Consider the following 17239-nt stretch of genomic DNA (forward strand, 5'->3'; position numbering starts at 1 on the left):
TTTAACGCTCTACTTGGGCATAACACGGGTTTGTGCTACCATAGACTACGATAGCCTCCTTATTCAAGTCATGCAATTTACTCAGAAAAACATTATTTAAAAAAATAAAGATAAATAGTCGTATATATGAGATTTTAACGTCCTTGGGTGTAAATTAGTATATATGAAAATAGATTCGGGTTTTATCGAACTATGACATCCAGTATCAGGAAATTGATCTTTTCCACCTCAAAAATAAAGATGTCAAGTAGTACTTGAAGAAGCGGGAAGACTGATTTTCTTTGAGTAGTAGTTTTAAATTCTAAATATTATTCGTTATTTTTAAATGTTAAATTTCAATCAACTTTAGTTTTTTTTAATGTATCTTTGTATATTAATGCACTTGCTTGTTTTCTGTTTTATATATATAATATATTGTTTATCTATGTAATCTGTTTTGGCTTTCTATATTGTCTTAGTGTTTTGTCTCAGATTTCTGTATCCGTTTCGTGATCATTTGTTAATCTAATAGGAAAGTAAGTAATCAGCCTCCTGTGCCTGACACACGCCGACGACTTTTTGGTTGGCAAGCCGGTTTCCCCGCAATGTTTTCCTCCACCATTCGAGCAAATATTAAATGTGCATATAGAAAGTCAATTTGGGCACAGCCAGGGATCGATTCTATGACCGTGAGGATTAGTGTCGTTCGCTGAAGCCACGAGGCCAATTCTGCTCAGTTAGTATATAAATATAATACAGTCACAAAAATTTCAACTCGTAAATACTCAATTATGTATATATTTCCTATATTTACCGAAATTCAATAGTAATACAATTTTCCTAATTATTTATTTATTGTATAGATAATCTCAAATAGTAAGACGTGGGTGTGGTGAAAACACAACTAATTTAAGGTGTAAATGAGTACACTAATTTTCGGCACTCTGAGAAAATTCGTACATATCGCAAATACCATATAAACCTGCCGAAAAACAAATACTAAACAGATCATAGACGATAGAACATCAATTCAGCATTTAGCTCTTTACAATCATTAGATCAGCTCAGCACATACACAACGCTCGTACAATGTTGCCCGGACACATAACACGATCACAAAATTGACTATCAATTTTAATCACGTTATAATTTAGTGGTTTCCTGTAAATAGTCGTCGTAAATCATAAAGCTGTTTATCACGTCTGTGGTACGCTAACACGCTATTTTAGCTCACAGTTTGGACTATTCAGACATGCTGTATTCACATTTATTATGCACTCTATGAAATAAATTTCACGAATTATTCAAGCCTTAAATAATAATAATAAAAATCAGCTTAGTTTTTTTTTTGTATTTTTTTTATTATCGTAATATCCTTACTTCCTTGAGTACCATTGATCGGTTACGGGTAAGGTCCGGCTTTTTCCAAATATCTCTCTGCATTGCTTACTTTCTCCATTCCCTTCCTGCTAGACTCTTTTCCTTCTTCTTCTTGGTTCTTTCGGAGCCGCTTCGATTCTCAGGAAAACAAAATTCTTTATTTTCTAGATAGAGACTTTCAGTACCACAATATAAACAAGAAACGAACGTACGATTCCATCATAGGCCGGCAAAACATACGCAAGCCCACCGGCATTGTGTCAATTAAAAGTGACTCGTCTGATCGTGTCACATAAATAAACGTTAATAATATTACCATGTATGTATTCGTGTATATTAATTACCAAGTTTCATAATAATCTAGCTGCCCTCTCTCAGTCTGCATTTTCGTAAAAAAAAACTAGCTTTTAGGTTTTTCCATGTTCAAGTGATAAAAAGTGCTCGAATGTTGCCGTCGTCGACTTTTGCGGTAAGCAACATATTTTGTGATTCATTTTTTTATAATGTTAAAATCTTGATACTTGCATATGAAAGTTTTAGCCGCCAAACAAAATTTGAATTCAAAAATTTTGTCTAAAATAACAAAACCACATCCAGTATACATAAACGTAGCTTTTCCAATGTTTAGTTTTGACACGTCGCGTTCGCCGAAGCTCGTAAAATCACTAATATTCATATTAACGATCCTCTAAAGTAAATATTAGAGGATTTACGAGCGACGACAGTAAAGCAACCGTCAGCGAGCATCATATAACCCTAATATGTCATTAAGTGATTTTGTGTGGACACGTTCCTGTCCCTAAATTCGTAAAAAGAAAGTATTCTATACATATGCTATACAGATGAATCTTTCCATAACTTTCTATACAATAATAATAATAATAATAATAATAATAATAATAAAAACCTTTTTCACTTGCCAATACACACACATAACTTTAATATAAACGAAAGCATACATTTTAACTTTACTATATATTTTTTTACACTAGTTATCAGCATCATTCAGTTCATCAGGTTGTCTTCCGACATAGCCCTTGTTGTTTCCACTCGTCTTTTTCACGAGCTGATATTTCCCTATGCTTTCGGCCAATTTATAAATTATTGTGTACTAAATAACTAAATTTCTTTTTTTAGCGGGGAAATACGTTATGCATATCGTCTCACGGCACAGCTGCCTCGTAATGATGGGTTATGTGGGATTGGTTAATGTACTAATGTACCACTAAAACTCCACGACTGTAGCCTTGTTGGCAACAACGCGATCACCCGTTAGCCCTCAATGGCCTTGAATGATGTGGAGTGGGCCTTGGCACAGCAAGTGCAATTCACATCGGCCACTTCGTTCGTTTCTTTTGGATAAACTCAGTTCCCCTGCTGAAAACATCTCCGTGCCGAGGATTACACAATACGTTGCATGGTGGAACATAAATGCTGTGGTCTCATACGGCGAAGGGCATGGGCTGCGGAGTCGATCTACGTGGCCCTCTCCTCCTCATCTTTACTGCTACTCTCACAATGTCGAGAGCAGTGTCCTCTCACTGTAGAGCCTTCGTTTATGCACCTGATGCACCTACTCAAAGCTTAGTCAAGTTGTGTCCGACAAACAATCAAATTTTGTGTCTGCAATTCTACTAACTATAAGCTACCTAAGTAAATTTAGGTAGCTTATAGTTAGTAGAATCTGATAGATAAACATAGAAAGGAAATCTGTTGATTATGTTTGTTTTGAACACAAAAACAACCGGACTACTATCAAGAATTCTTTCCCTATATAACTTTCTCTGAGTAACATAAACAGTTCCAGAAAATCCAACAGTTTAGAAAAAGTCAATTTATACAAATCATTTCTATAAGTCATAAATCCACTGGAATCAATGGCCTATGGTATATATATATAATTCACGGCGCGGCGTTCAATAAAAAACTTAAATGTTAGAACGTATTAACAAATTAATGCAAATATAACAAGCAATTAAACAACATCGCTGTTAGATTAACATTTATCTAACAAATAGAAACGTCTCCATGAAAAACTGCGTTCTACGTAGTAATTTGTAACCGATGCAATTAAGATGTCATCTATGTATGGAGATTTATCACTTGTAATTAAACACGCCTAATTTCAAGTATCGAATAGTTAAACCGTTTTCTGTAATCTGTTAATTACAATTAGTAAATTGTGTTATAACCATTACAGGGTTAAGGATCAAAAGTAAAATAAATGAAAAAGTTTTTTTGGACTTCAAACGACATTGACCGACAAAACGACATCCCATGGCAAAATTTATAAATTGCTCTATGTTTTCGTCTATTGTACATAGTAATACAGACGCCATCACATTACATTTATACACATGCGATTGTAGTCTCAAAGTTTCACGAGCATGCTAAATATAACAGTACGAACGTCCGACAAATTATAATACATCAAATTTATTTTTACTATTGTAATTATGTGACATACATACGAGTTGATTACAAAAAGGTATGTATTCCTATGGCAGCTTTTAGAAAGTTTCGCCCCTGTTCAAGTTCAAGTACCATTATATAGAGCCCAATAAAAGGTAGAACCAACATAGACAATTTTAGTTTACGTATAATCCTACGACCTAAAACATTCTAGAAACTCATTCCCGTAACAACTAAGTTTATTCAGTTAAATGGCAAGGCAAGCCTCATACAAATAGTTACTTTGTCAATTAAATATAATGGCTAACGAACGCAATCTTATTTGCGATGTCTACTAAATTTAAATGTAATACAATTGAATACAACATTTACAACATATATAAATAATTCGTATTTATTAGTTTGTGATGAAATTCAATTGCATTTTATATGCCTTAAATTATAAGTCAATAAAGAAGCATCATTTAAAATTAAAATAAATCAGTGGCGCTACAACATCTAGACCCTGGCCTCATATTTCAGAATCTCTTTCATTTTTAAATCTAATAGGCAAGTAGGTGATCAGCCTCCAGTGCCTGACACACGTCGTCGACTTTTTGGGTCTGAGACAAGTCAGTTTCCTCACGATGGTTTCCTTCACCGTTCGAGTAAATGTTAAATGCACACATAGAAAGAAAGTCCAATGGTGCACAGCCCGGGATCGAACCTACAACCTCAGGTATGAGAGTCGCACGATAAAGCCAACACTGCTCATGTTATTTAAAATAAGTCAAGAATAAATCAGAAATTCTATTGCATTACTTGAATTTTCATTGTTGAAACGGCAAATAAGCTCGGTTTTCTTATTTCAGATGTCCGCTTAAATGCCTTCAAATGTACAAGGCATGCGAACAAAACAAGAACGTCCGCTAAGTGGCGTCTTATGCTTTTGGGGCAAATATTTGTACAAACACAAAGCACTCGTCCATGTCATCCGCAAACAGCCAGTGAGAACAACGTCTTGCTTCATTTCTAATAGCTTATTATATAATATAGCGAAAAGCTGCCTTTAGCCTCTGTATTGTCTACCTTTGTTAAGATTTACTGGTCATGAAATGTCGGCACATGTATAGATTTACCGCAAAATATTTCGAATTCAGAGTTATGATAAGATAAAAGTTTTTTTAATCATAGTAAAAATTCTTCATAATTATTTATCAATAATTTTGCTAAACTTAAATTTCACCATATTATATATTTGAAGATTTGACATTATTTCCAATAGTTAAAATAATAAATGTATTAAGAAGGTTTTGTATTTTGTGTAAAGAATAAAATTGAAAACAACTTGACCAATTTCAACAATTCATCGACATCTACATCATTTTTAACGAGGTAAAAATATCAGAATGCTTTATGCTAATGCCCCTGTATTCATTTTAAAAGGTTTCATAAAATCGCGCAGCCGAATAGGCTAGTTTCAAAACTTAAACCATATTTATATAATTTTCAACGAAAACCACCAGAACATAAATGAATGTGCTATGTTAATTGTCAGCTGTCAATCAAAGAATGTCAGTGCAAGCGAAAACAAAACATAACCAAACCGAACAGTTTCCCACGAAACAGCGATATTTCAGTTCCTTTCCAGACAATTTCTATTACCATATAGACGGTACTTTTCAATTCTTTTCCATTAAACTTGGTGCATCGCCGTGCGTACCGTCTCCGCTTCGCTTAGGAAACACATTTATAAAAATACTCTTGGCCACGGTCCCTCGTGGCTCTAGCGAATTTTAAAGTACATTTTCAGTTTTCCAACTGGGAAATATTGCTGTGGGTCATTGAAATTGTGCGGCTAGCGGAATTCATTGTGCAGTTAAATCAATTAACCTGAAGTGAACGTTTAATTTCGGAACAAAGACTCTGTTAGAAGTAATTACTCAATTTCAAATATTACAATACTATTAGTAATCTTAATAAAATACATCACTTTTAAATCAAAAAATTTTCGGTAGCAATATTAATTATTAAAATCAAAAGCATTCTCAGCCGACAGCCTTACTCAGAGTCGCTAATTCCTATTATATAAGTCACAAATTTTTTGTTACGTATATTTGTATTTATTTATATTGTAATAAATAAATAAATAAATAGAAAAACAATCTGTAAACGTCAAACCGACCTACTCAGAGTCACTAATTAGGGTAACTGACTCTTAAGTAAATATTTATTTGGTAGCTAATTTTATTTATTGTTGTTTTAATAAATAAAGAGAAAATAATAAAAAAGGAAATAGTTCTGTAACCATCAAATAGACTTACTCAGAGTCGCTTATTAGAGATAGGCAAGGTAATGAAATGTTTAAATTTATCTTAATTATTAAATAAAAAGGTCAATACTGCCTTACTCAGAGCCGCTTATTAGGGTTTAATTGTTACTTAACAAATATATATATATATATATATATATAAAAATAGTCTTAGTTAAGTATCTCAAATATAAATATATTTTACACATAATAAAATTCCACACAACTGTTGTCGATCAATGCGATACAATCGTCTATTACAAAGAAAAATATTTCAAACATTACCGTTTATTGACCGATCCAGATGCGAAGGATTAAATTTGTCAAACAACAATATTCATAAGCAAAACATCGCCACAATGAGCCGTACGCATACAAAGGCGTCCCAGTAGCAGGACAACATATTCACAAACATAAAAACCGTTTTGTACAACAATAGGAATCAAACGAAATTCAATACAAAAGTCTAAAAAAATCTATTTATCAAACAGTAGATGGGTTCCGAGATAAGTCGAGTCTATTATTACCCCTTTCAATCCGATTCCTTGTAAGTTATTTTAAACCCACCTTGTACGTCTTTATAAATCTTTGAATCAAACAAAGACTGGCAAACAGGTCTTATTTAGAGATTGATTTCTCTAGACGATAAGTAAACTTAAATGAAACAGTCCTGACTAAACGTAATTCATATTATTCGCAGTTTAAAGATGCGCAAGATAAATTGCGATTAGGTATGACACTTTTACACTAAGTTTCACTCTCAAACTATACAAAATTGTATTTATTTATTTCATAGTCCTACAACTAGCATAAACAAAACAATCATACGAAAGATATAGAAGATGATACATAATTGATTATATATACAAAAAGGTTCAAGCATTTACGATAGGAAAAAATTTATACATCTTATTAAATACATTTATGTATTACTAAGTCAGCTGTTTTGTTTGTTGAAAAGGGAGCAAACGTCTGATGTTAAAATATAATGCCGCCCATGAATACTCAATGCTCGCGAGTGCATTGCCGGCCTTTAAAAGAATTGTTACGCTCTTTTCTCGAATGATACCTGTGTTTTGTAATGGTGTGAAAATGAGGGTATGTACTTGAGCCTGTGTACCTATGTGTTTAGCGTTATGGATATTCTTAATACGACTTTTAAGCATTTACATTGCACTTATTTAAAAATGAATTTTCCTCAATAAATTGCAATGACCTTCGCTGGCTTCTAACAAAAAGTAAACTGTCAAATTACCTGATTAAGGAGATTTGATGCACCAGATTTCACGCCTTTTGCCTAGAGGTTGTATAAAATATTTCTTTTAAAATACTGTATTTGTGTAAATATCGTATTAGACAGGGATGAGACCCTTCGAACTAAAACTGACAGCATACTTATACTTGTTAGGAATCCTCTCCTACACGATACAATCTCCATCACAATATTTTAATAGTACATTATATGGAAAACATAAATTCCCAAACATGTATTAATTAGTTAGGAAATGCCTGCATCGCGATGATAAGGTCTCATCAGGCGTAATTCATGGTGGAGTTTAGCGAGCACGAACCGCGCTCACGATCGAACCGCATGATCGAAACACATCCACTTACATTCACTATTACCATAAAAGATTTACCGTATGACGACTCTTTTAGTCTCCGTGGAATATGAATTCGTTAGTACACGATATTGCATACATTGCCATAACATTTATTCTTATATGCCCGGCATAGACTCGGTTCAATCGATAAAAAATAATGCGTCACGGCGATGTCGTGAATGTAAAATTAAGCTGTGTCTACAATATATCTATCTTCAAAAACGCGAACTAAATTTCACTAACTCGAGGTTTTAATACATTGGCTGTGGCTGCGGAGAAATAACAAAATTAATGTTCTGACATTTGAAGCTGTGAAACTGGAGGAAAATACACCGCTAAATGCACCTACAAGTATTTTATTGCTATTCTGACAAGTAAACAGAGAAAATTGTTTAATACTTCTTTAAAAAGAGATTTTTGTATAGTACTTTTCTGATTCATACTCCTTGTAGTGCTTAAATACATCTTAAATTAAATGCATATGTCAATCAATTCGACTCGATATGACCGCGTCCTAAATTCGATTATCAGATTTAAAATTGATAAGAATCGTAGTTTGTCTATGGCATCAAATGAGACGTTAGGTGATCGGTCGAAGCGTATGGGGCCGTGATAATCGCGGACGACATAAGTGGGCTTGCGCAGACGCACGCATCATTTGCTGGCCGTCAGTCGCGATTAGGACTAACCACGTGATGTGGGTAACGTATGTTATTACAAACTGAATACCACTTAACATCCAATGAAACTAAGGATTTGGAGTGTAGGTTACAGGTCGTCATGAAATATCACACGTTGAAGTTGACAAGGCGTTGATATGATTTAATTAACAATCCTGTCACTCCTCTAGGCCTTTAATAATATTCTGTTAAATTATTTCCAACATCAGGCTATAGCATTTATAATTCCAATCAATGTAAGATGTCTGTAAACTTTTCCAATAACTTGAAAAAACCGTCTAGCACATGTAAATATCACGACCGCCCGCTGCTAACAAATAACTTCGTAATATATCGAACATTTAATTCTGGCTTTTATTAAAGGACATTCTGTGTTAGATAAAGGATGGTTTGTAATAGTGTCGCATCATCCGAGCTAGTCCCGCTTAGCGGGGCGTCACCGGGCATTATCCCGTTCCTGACCCGAACACCCCTAGAAATTAAAAAATAATTGTAAAAGAAACCCGGTCCGGCCTCTCGAAAATATTTATTCAAATAAGTCGCTATGAAGCCGACCGTAAAAACAGCGAGAGGGTTGAAGGGCCGCCGGTTTCATTAATATTAAACGAATGCTTCAGTTGACACAAATTGGCGATAAGCAGAGCGAATAAGTTGAGTTTGTTGTGCCTCGTTAAATTTATATTTATGCATTAGTATAAAGCCCGGGCCCGGAATATTATAACTAGGAAATGACCGTAGCTTTTAAGATTTGGGCTGCCTTTATTTCCACAACGGGCTATTTATTTTCGAGCTCCACAATTATTTATTAATTCGTTCATTTAAAAGTTGGCCTATAAAAATACTGTTTTGGAATACCAAACCGAGAAAGAGTTTGTTTATCTTCATAAAAAAACAGAAACCAAAACCAAAAAAATTAAAAGGAAATAATGTTCAACATTAAATTAACAGGCATCTTTTTGAGATGTGCTGTAAAGGTTATATAAAAAGTAGTTAAAAGAAATAGGTAGTAATGTTTTATCATCCGAGTTACCAATACCATTTACGTTTTTAATACCGACGACTAGTAGAATTATCTAGAAAATATTTATTAAAAAAAATGATCTTCGTAATTCTAATTTATGTAACCCGAAAACTATCCAAACATTCCTCTTATCGTATTACTCATTCCGTTGATAATAATATCTTTGACCTATTGTCAAGGATCAGAGAAACTCGTTCGCAATTTGTCGTTCAGTGTGACACTTTCAAACGATGCCTAGTGAGTCATGAGGAATGCTGGCTGACCGTGCCCCAGCTTCATAAAAGGACTAGAACAATAAGGCTTGCCAATTAAAGCGTCAAACGAACACGAACTCTGTGTAATTCGCAACCGGACGATATAAGGCAATTATTCTTCTTGCATTGGATCCATTTCTTTCAATAGTTAAGAGATTTTTTATAAAATGTGTCTTATGTACCAGTAGGCAAACGGGCAGAAGACTTACCTCATGATAAGAGTGAACACTCACCATGAACTCACATTACCGAAATTGCCGCTGCTACGCTCTTTTCTTGAAGAATAATAGGGAATTTGTTGCTATGGAACAGTATATGCACAGAGTTGTTAGACAATTGTCAATTTCTGAAAAAACAATTGTATGGAAAGTACCAGAGTGAAGAAGAAGATGGCGCCCCAAGAAAAGGTTGATCGAAGAAATAGAAGCTGCAACAGTGGCGAATGGAGAAAGAAAGCCATGGACATGACATGGAGGAGGCCTTTACCCGCGAAGTTTAGCTAGGATATAGGGTTATATACCAAGGTACATAATATAATGTATACAATATAAAAAATATAAGCTGTATATTATCTTTTTTGTCACATTTGGAAATTAATGGGCTTTATTATTATTATTAACGGCCAGGGAGCCAATTTTATGTTTCAAAAGAAAACTGCGTCTGATTGACGAGGCACCAAGGAGCATCGTACTGTCCAAATGCGTTACACAGTAAATGGGTATACCGGGTCGTGATCATACCTTTAGCAGCATCCCACGCATTTATGCTTTTGCATATCAACAGATGATATATAGCCCAATGTATCGAAGTTATTGTCAAAAGTGCGAGGTGTTTCACCTCGCAACGATACGGGAGGAAACCCTGCTGTGAACGCTTCAGGATTTCTTAAATTATCGCGAACAATCACATTACCATATCACTAACGTAATGCGGACGAATCTCTGCCTTAAACGGCCCTCTGAGGCCTTTGTTGTCCAAAATTTATGAATACCGAAAATGCTTTCGTATCACACCGAGTCGTGGATTATTGGCGATACAGTGTTAACATTGTTTTACGACACTTAACACGGACAATAAATAAGTTAAAACAACGCATCGACTCCCAAATGTAAAGCTATTAAAGCTTTATATTCAAATGAAAATTATGTACTTGCATTTTACTGTTGAAACATTTTACGGCAAACGGTAATATTAAATTGCCATGGTAATTTTACGTTCTAAAGGATCTGTTTAACTTAATAATAACATAGGTAAAGTAATTCTTAGCAAAGCAACGACACACAAATAATAACTAGACACGCTAGTCTATTTATTTTTTTCTGTATTACGACAGAATATGAACACGTTATCCTGCATGAAGCAGACGGCTTAACCGGTTGAAAATCTATCCACTACAGCGGGCATTTAGCTGCAATTCAAGCCAACATTAATAATGTAGGCAAGATCCCATCAGGTTGGAGTAATATTCAAATCGGGCGCACAAAAGAATCCTATTCCACTGGTTAGGTTACAAAGAGCGAGAAATACAATACTCGCCCTTTGCTGGGAGCCTATGAACTCTCGTTACTGATAATTGTGAAAAAGCTTCACAACCTCGCACCCTGACTGTGCGCGAATACAATTACGCGCGCCTTTTGCTGGGGGAATATAAATTGCGACCAAATTGTTATTAGATTTATTTGACATTCCTCATTGGATAAAAAAGATTATTACTTCCAGAGGTCTTGAAATATCGTTTAAAAATGTTCTTGTTCAAAAGTGTAATCAATAATATTTTAAATTCGATCGTCACATTTGAGCAATTACTTTTTTGTTCCGCTTGCTAGGCGCATTTTGAATGTGATTACATTTTTGCCAATTTTATTTTATTAGTTACGCTCAGAATTTTATAATTTCTTAGTGAGTGTATATGCGTATTGTGAACTCGATTGTACATATAGCTAAACAAATAAAGAATTTTGAATTTTTTAACTATGTAAAAGGCAAAGTATTACTTATTACGTTTATATAACATACTTATTTTCTCTTTATCTTAACGACTAACTAGTCTTTTACCATGTCAAGAATATATCAACACGAGGTATGTACTTTGGGCTTATTATTTTAGATAAAAATTGTGTATCAACGGCCTCTGAACCGTTCTTTGTCGCACAGTACAAATCATGAACATGATTAAATATAGGGATCATGCGTGCAGTATGAATACCTTTACAAGCGCGATACACCCAATAAATGAAGTAACGCCGTATGAAATAACACTTATAGAAATATAAATCTTGATTGACACGTGATCCGTGCAGTGGTAAATTTCGATCCATTCATATGAACCAATTTTTTATTATATCCCTTTATTGCCTTATTGTGGGGTTTATATTAACCCGCGGTAACGTGAAATATGTATAATGGAGAGCACAAAGCGTCGAGCCCCTTCATAATGGGCGAACGTAAAAAGTGTTTTTTTGAATTAACATAATATCCTCTGCGATTCCCTTTTTTTAACTTCATATGTTTAGATATGTATTTATATGAAATACATACGAGAATACAAATACTGTATTACAGAAATCTTATATATAAAATTCTCGTGTCGCGGTGTTTGTAGTTAAACTCCTTCGAAACGGCTCGACAGATTCTTATAAAATTTTGTGTGAATATTGGGTATGTCTGAGAATCAGACAACATCTATTTTTTTATCCTCCTAAATCTTAAGGATAGTCCACCCCTATTTTTTTTGTAAAAAAATAAATAATAAAAAGAAAATACATTGTATGTATATTTATAATTTAATGACGTGGAGTAAGTGATACCATGATGATCCTATGTTCCAAAATAAACGTATTTTATTAATTTTTTTAAATATTTTTCATTATAAATGATACACATGGCAAAACGACGTTTGCCAGGTCAGCTAGTTTAGATATAAAATTAATCACCTGCTGCACAAAGGCACAATGAGGGTATCATGCTAATTACCATTTTATTAGCCTCTTATCCGGGAGCATTAACCATAGTGCATATCACAACATAATAATCTTCATTATCCGATAAACATTTGAATTGAATGGCTTGTTACAATGATGTAATATTTCATGATAAGCGATACAGCGAATGAATGAGGACAGATTTCTTAGGTTCATATTGTAAAAAATACGGGAGCCGCGCCTAAAATCAGACCACCATGTAAATTATTTCGCTTGCGAGCGCTGAATTATCTCGGTGCCGTCACAATAAAACTCCGTCCGTGGCTTTATCTGAGTAAGGTACCATAATTCATTAGGCCAACGTTCTTCGGGCGTAAAAATATTATATTAATCTGAAGTGTTGTGTATTGTGTGCCTTGTACATGTGATATTTATTGCGTTAGGAAGGAGTAGGCGCGTTGTCCCTTGTCTGGGTATTTGTCGCAGGGCATAAATAATATCGGCAATAATGTTCTCCATTAGCGCAGCGGGCCTAGACTATTTATCATTGTACTGTTGATTTGGGCAACGAGTTCAAATTGAGTAACTATTCTAATTAACGCTGTTTTTCTGATAGTTGTCGTTTCAAAACTCGTTTGATTCGAGCCAATATGCAAAGATTGATTACCATATTTAATATTCTACTCATAAATTTTACACACTTCTTAATGGGCGAATGGATACCCCTATTTGCTATCGTTAATTTCTTTTAAAATACCTCCTCCTTATGCGAAACGATACACAAAATTGTTCCGTGTGCCTCGAATTACCTGCATTATTCACCAATGTTTTATCGAACTATAACATCGATTATCAGGATATTGATATTTTCCACCTCAAAAAAAAGATGTCAAAATGTACTTGAAGAAGCGAGAAGACTCTGATTTTGTTTCAGTAGTAATTAGAAATTTTAAGTATTATTTATTGTTTCAAGTGTTACATTTCAGTTTTCTTTCGTTTCTTAATATATATATTATTGTAAGTACTTACTTGTTTTCTGTTTCATATATCTTGTTTATCTATGTAATCTGTTTTGGCTTTCAGTATTGTCTTATAATATATATATATAAGCTGTAACATTACTTATAAATAAATAAATTTGTTAGGTTTGGCGATTGCAAGTACTATCACGAAGAAGCCTATTCAAGCGACTGTCAAAAGGCAATTTCAGGAAGTATAGCTCGAAACAGAAGACGTCACCTTGATATAAATTGTAGCGCAAACAAAGGTTCAATTGAAATTTTTAAGATGCCTAACAATTCGCAGTAGAAGCACGTTCCACTCAGCGGGGGTTGTTCCCTTTACGAAATTCGACACAATACCGTTCTTCTCTTTATAATTGCGCCGCAAACGTTTCGATATTGCTCTACGTGACACACAATTCCTGGTAAAACATAGTAGCATTGCGCGAGGAATTTCTTATAATCATATGTATCCCGTGAGCTACAGCCTGCGGATAAGGAACGATAAGTCGGTACGTGAATCACTTTTCTATCCAAATAGTATAATGCCAATTAGTTAAGTCAAGTCCAGATAAAGTCTGTGCGTTTATCGTTATTTTTTTATCAGTTCGCTGAAGATCAAAGAGCTGTGGCTTTTCTAGTCGACAATTATTTTCTAGACATTCATGTCTTTTATTTAAGCGTACTGGAATAAAATCGCATTTATTCAAGACAGTATTACAATAATTGTATTTAATGGAGACCGTGCTTGCAGATAAATACAGTATATTTAGCAGAAAAATTCCTTTATTCTTTAAAAACAGAATGATGTACTACTAAAAAAAGGAAAATTTACCCAAATTGCCAACGCCCTTATATACATATGTCTCCACTGCGGTCTATGTAACGTCGTAAGGATGTTTCAGTATGACTTTGAATTATAGAAATAGCATTTTACTTGTTTTGTATTAAAGTGTATTTTTAATTCAGATTATCTCTCTCAGCGTTGATTAAAATATTCTATACTATATGAAATCAGCTGCCCACAGAAAAGATCGTATCGTCTACGATCGTATGGTTGAAAGGCCGGCAAAGCACTTGCGAGTGATAATATGTCCATGGGCCGCGGTATCACTTAACATTAGATGTACCTCCCGTTTTTTTTCCTCACAACTGTATTGAGAATTTTCAAAAACATTTTAGAACATCCAATTCCCTAACAAACTTTTCCATACCAGCGAATACGATACAAGTAACGCTATTAATACTGTTACGCCCTCAAACAAAAAAAAAAACTAATTTGTATCGACATATTGAATGTAAATCAAATGTTAAACGACTTGTGTGAATCATACAATCAATCACAGAGCATTAGTCAGCGTCTACGGTGAACAATGGCAGACAATGCGAATAACTTACTGTTTAGGGAAAACATTTTTAACCGCAGTTTTAATATTAACTATAGGGAAGTACCAGCATAGGTAACACCGTACTGAGGTAACTTTACCTTAAACATATGTTATGTTTGAGGTACATAGACTTCATAAGCCTATTTCGTCCAGAATCTTAACCCACCCCTAGTATTAAATACTTATAAATAACTGTAAATAAATCAATAGTTAAGGCCATCAGCGTCATGTGCATGAAATATAATATTTGGGTTTAAGGGCGGTTTCTTGACGATGTTTGAGCGAATATGTGGACATAGAAAGAGTGTCCATTGGTGCAAAGCCGCGGATCGAACCTACAAAGTCAGGGTTGAGAGTCGCACGCTTAAGCCAATAAGCTCGATAAATTAAACGACAATTTATTTCCGTGTTTCCATATTCTATGTTTTGTAAAACAATCTAGATACATCATAAAAAAACATTAGTGGCGCTACCAGACGGCCTCAGATTTTTGAATCTGTTTTATGATAGTTATTTTAAACTAATAGGCAAGTAGGTGAGCCTCCAGTGCCTGACAAACGCCGTCTACTTTTTGGGTCTAAGACATGTCGGTTTCCTCACGATGTTTTCCTTCACCGTTCGAGCAAATGTTAAATGTGCACATAGAAACAAAAGTCCATTGGTGCACAGCCGGGGATCGAACGTACGACCTCAAAGATAAGAGTCGCACGCTTAAGCCACTAGGCCAACATTGATACATCTGAAACCATCAATTATATTTCTTTTTAAATACTTTATTTAAGAGTTGTTTATTTTACTGTATCGTGTTCCTCTGGATTGCCAGATTTACTTCTTATTTAAAATAATACGAATCAGTTATACATATAATGATATTAATTATTTAACTACAACCAATCTTTATATATTAAACTGAATATTAGCAATAAAGGCTTTATAATAATAAATATCACATTTCAATGCCTAAGACAACATATGTTTTTCAGAGAGCGGTCGTAATTATAAAAATATTCATGAAACAAAGCCTTTAAATTTCAAACACGTGTGGAACTAATTTGTATATTGTTAATATTTCCATACATTCTAGAGACATAGACAATAAAAGCTTCATCAGACCTTTAACATCTGGTTCTGTGATTTAGACCGAAAGACTGAGTTCTTTGATTGGGCACGGAATGACGGACTGTCAAAAATAATTCAATTTTATTCATAAAATTATGCAATCATTTCATCAATGATTTGGTATCACGTTATCACATTAAACTGTCGTCGGTAAACTGACTTTGTAGACAAAAAAATTTTTTTAAGAACATATAGTTCAATACTTACAATAAAGGTTAAATTATTTTAGCAGCATATTGTAATTTTATTAATCATATGTATTGCTTAAATGTAATATTCATAGTTATAACGAGTTTCGCTTATCATTGCCTTGATGAAAAAAGAATGCAGATGTTTGTAAATAGCAAATGCAGGGTTTGCGACAGTTTCTAATTGTCCCACGACAATGCGTAATCTAACCGGTCGCTTTCGAAGGCACGTCCCTGACATATGAATACAAAATACATAGACCCGCATTATGTCAGTTTAATTGTTGGTTTCGAACTAGTTTTTAACTCGTCTTAAATAATATCTATTTATTTATTAAATACAAACAGATATATCTCAGTAATAAAAACAAAAAGAAGAGAAATACCTATTCAATAAGTTTTAAAGAAAAATTATTATGAGAATAAAAAGGTTTCTTAAATGAATCTAATGATTGTTTAACTAAAGAACGGTGATAGTAGCCGAAAATTAATGCCTGATTAGTTAACGAGCGCTTTAATGACACCAGTAGTGAAATACTGTTTCTGACTCCCGATTGGAATATAACATTGAAATTATTGTTACTTTAATATTAATATTTTTCGTATCAGAATATAGTTTTAATAATTACGTAATAGCATATATGTTTTTTTAAATATGATCAGGTTATGTTTATCAGACTATGCAGTCAATTGTCAATTGTCATTCACATATAGAATAAAATGTTATTTCTTTGCAATAATTTAAAAAATAAACAGCTCTATGACAATTCTGTTCTGCAGTCAATAGGTTGCCAGGTGTCACGCCGCACGAATAAGCCGAACTTGCTTTTCTCGTGCCAAATTGGCCGTGTTCTGACGCACAACTAGGGGTTCATTTCGCGTTAAAAATCCCTACAATTTACACCCCTTTAAGTTTAATAAGCCGGGTGATCGAAATACATGTGCTCACGTAAAAAATATTCCGCATGCTTAAGTTCAAAGAATGTACTGTTATTAAATAAC

The 17239-nt window shown here is 34.0% G+C and overlaps 1 protein-coding gene across 1 annotated transcript in view; it reads right to left on the reverse strand.

The window, feature by feature from the left end:
* Positions 1 to 17239, reverse strand: part of LOC110998007 (lysine-specific histone demethylase 1A) — a 318450-nt gene that overhangs the window by 138597 nt on the left and 162614 nt on the right. The gene's annotated exons all lie outside the window — the stretch shown is intronic.

The sequence above is a fragment of the Pieris rapae genome, chromosome 3 (assembly GCF_905147795.1).
Source record: "Pieris rapae chromosome 3, ilPieRapa1.1, whole genome shotgun sequence".
In the NCBI taxonomy this organism is placed as follows: domain Eukaryota; kingdom Metazoa; phylum Arthropoda; class Insecta; order Lepidoptera; family Pieridae; genus Pieris; species Pieris rapae.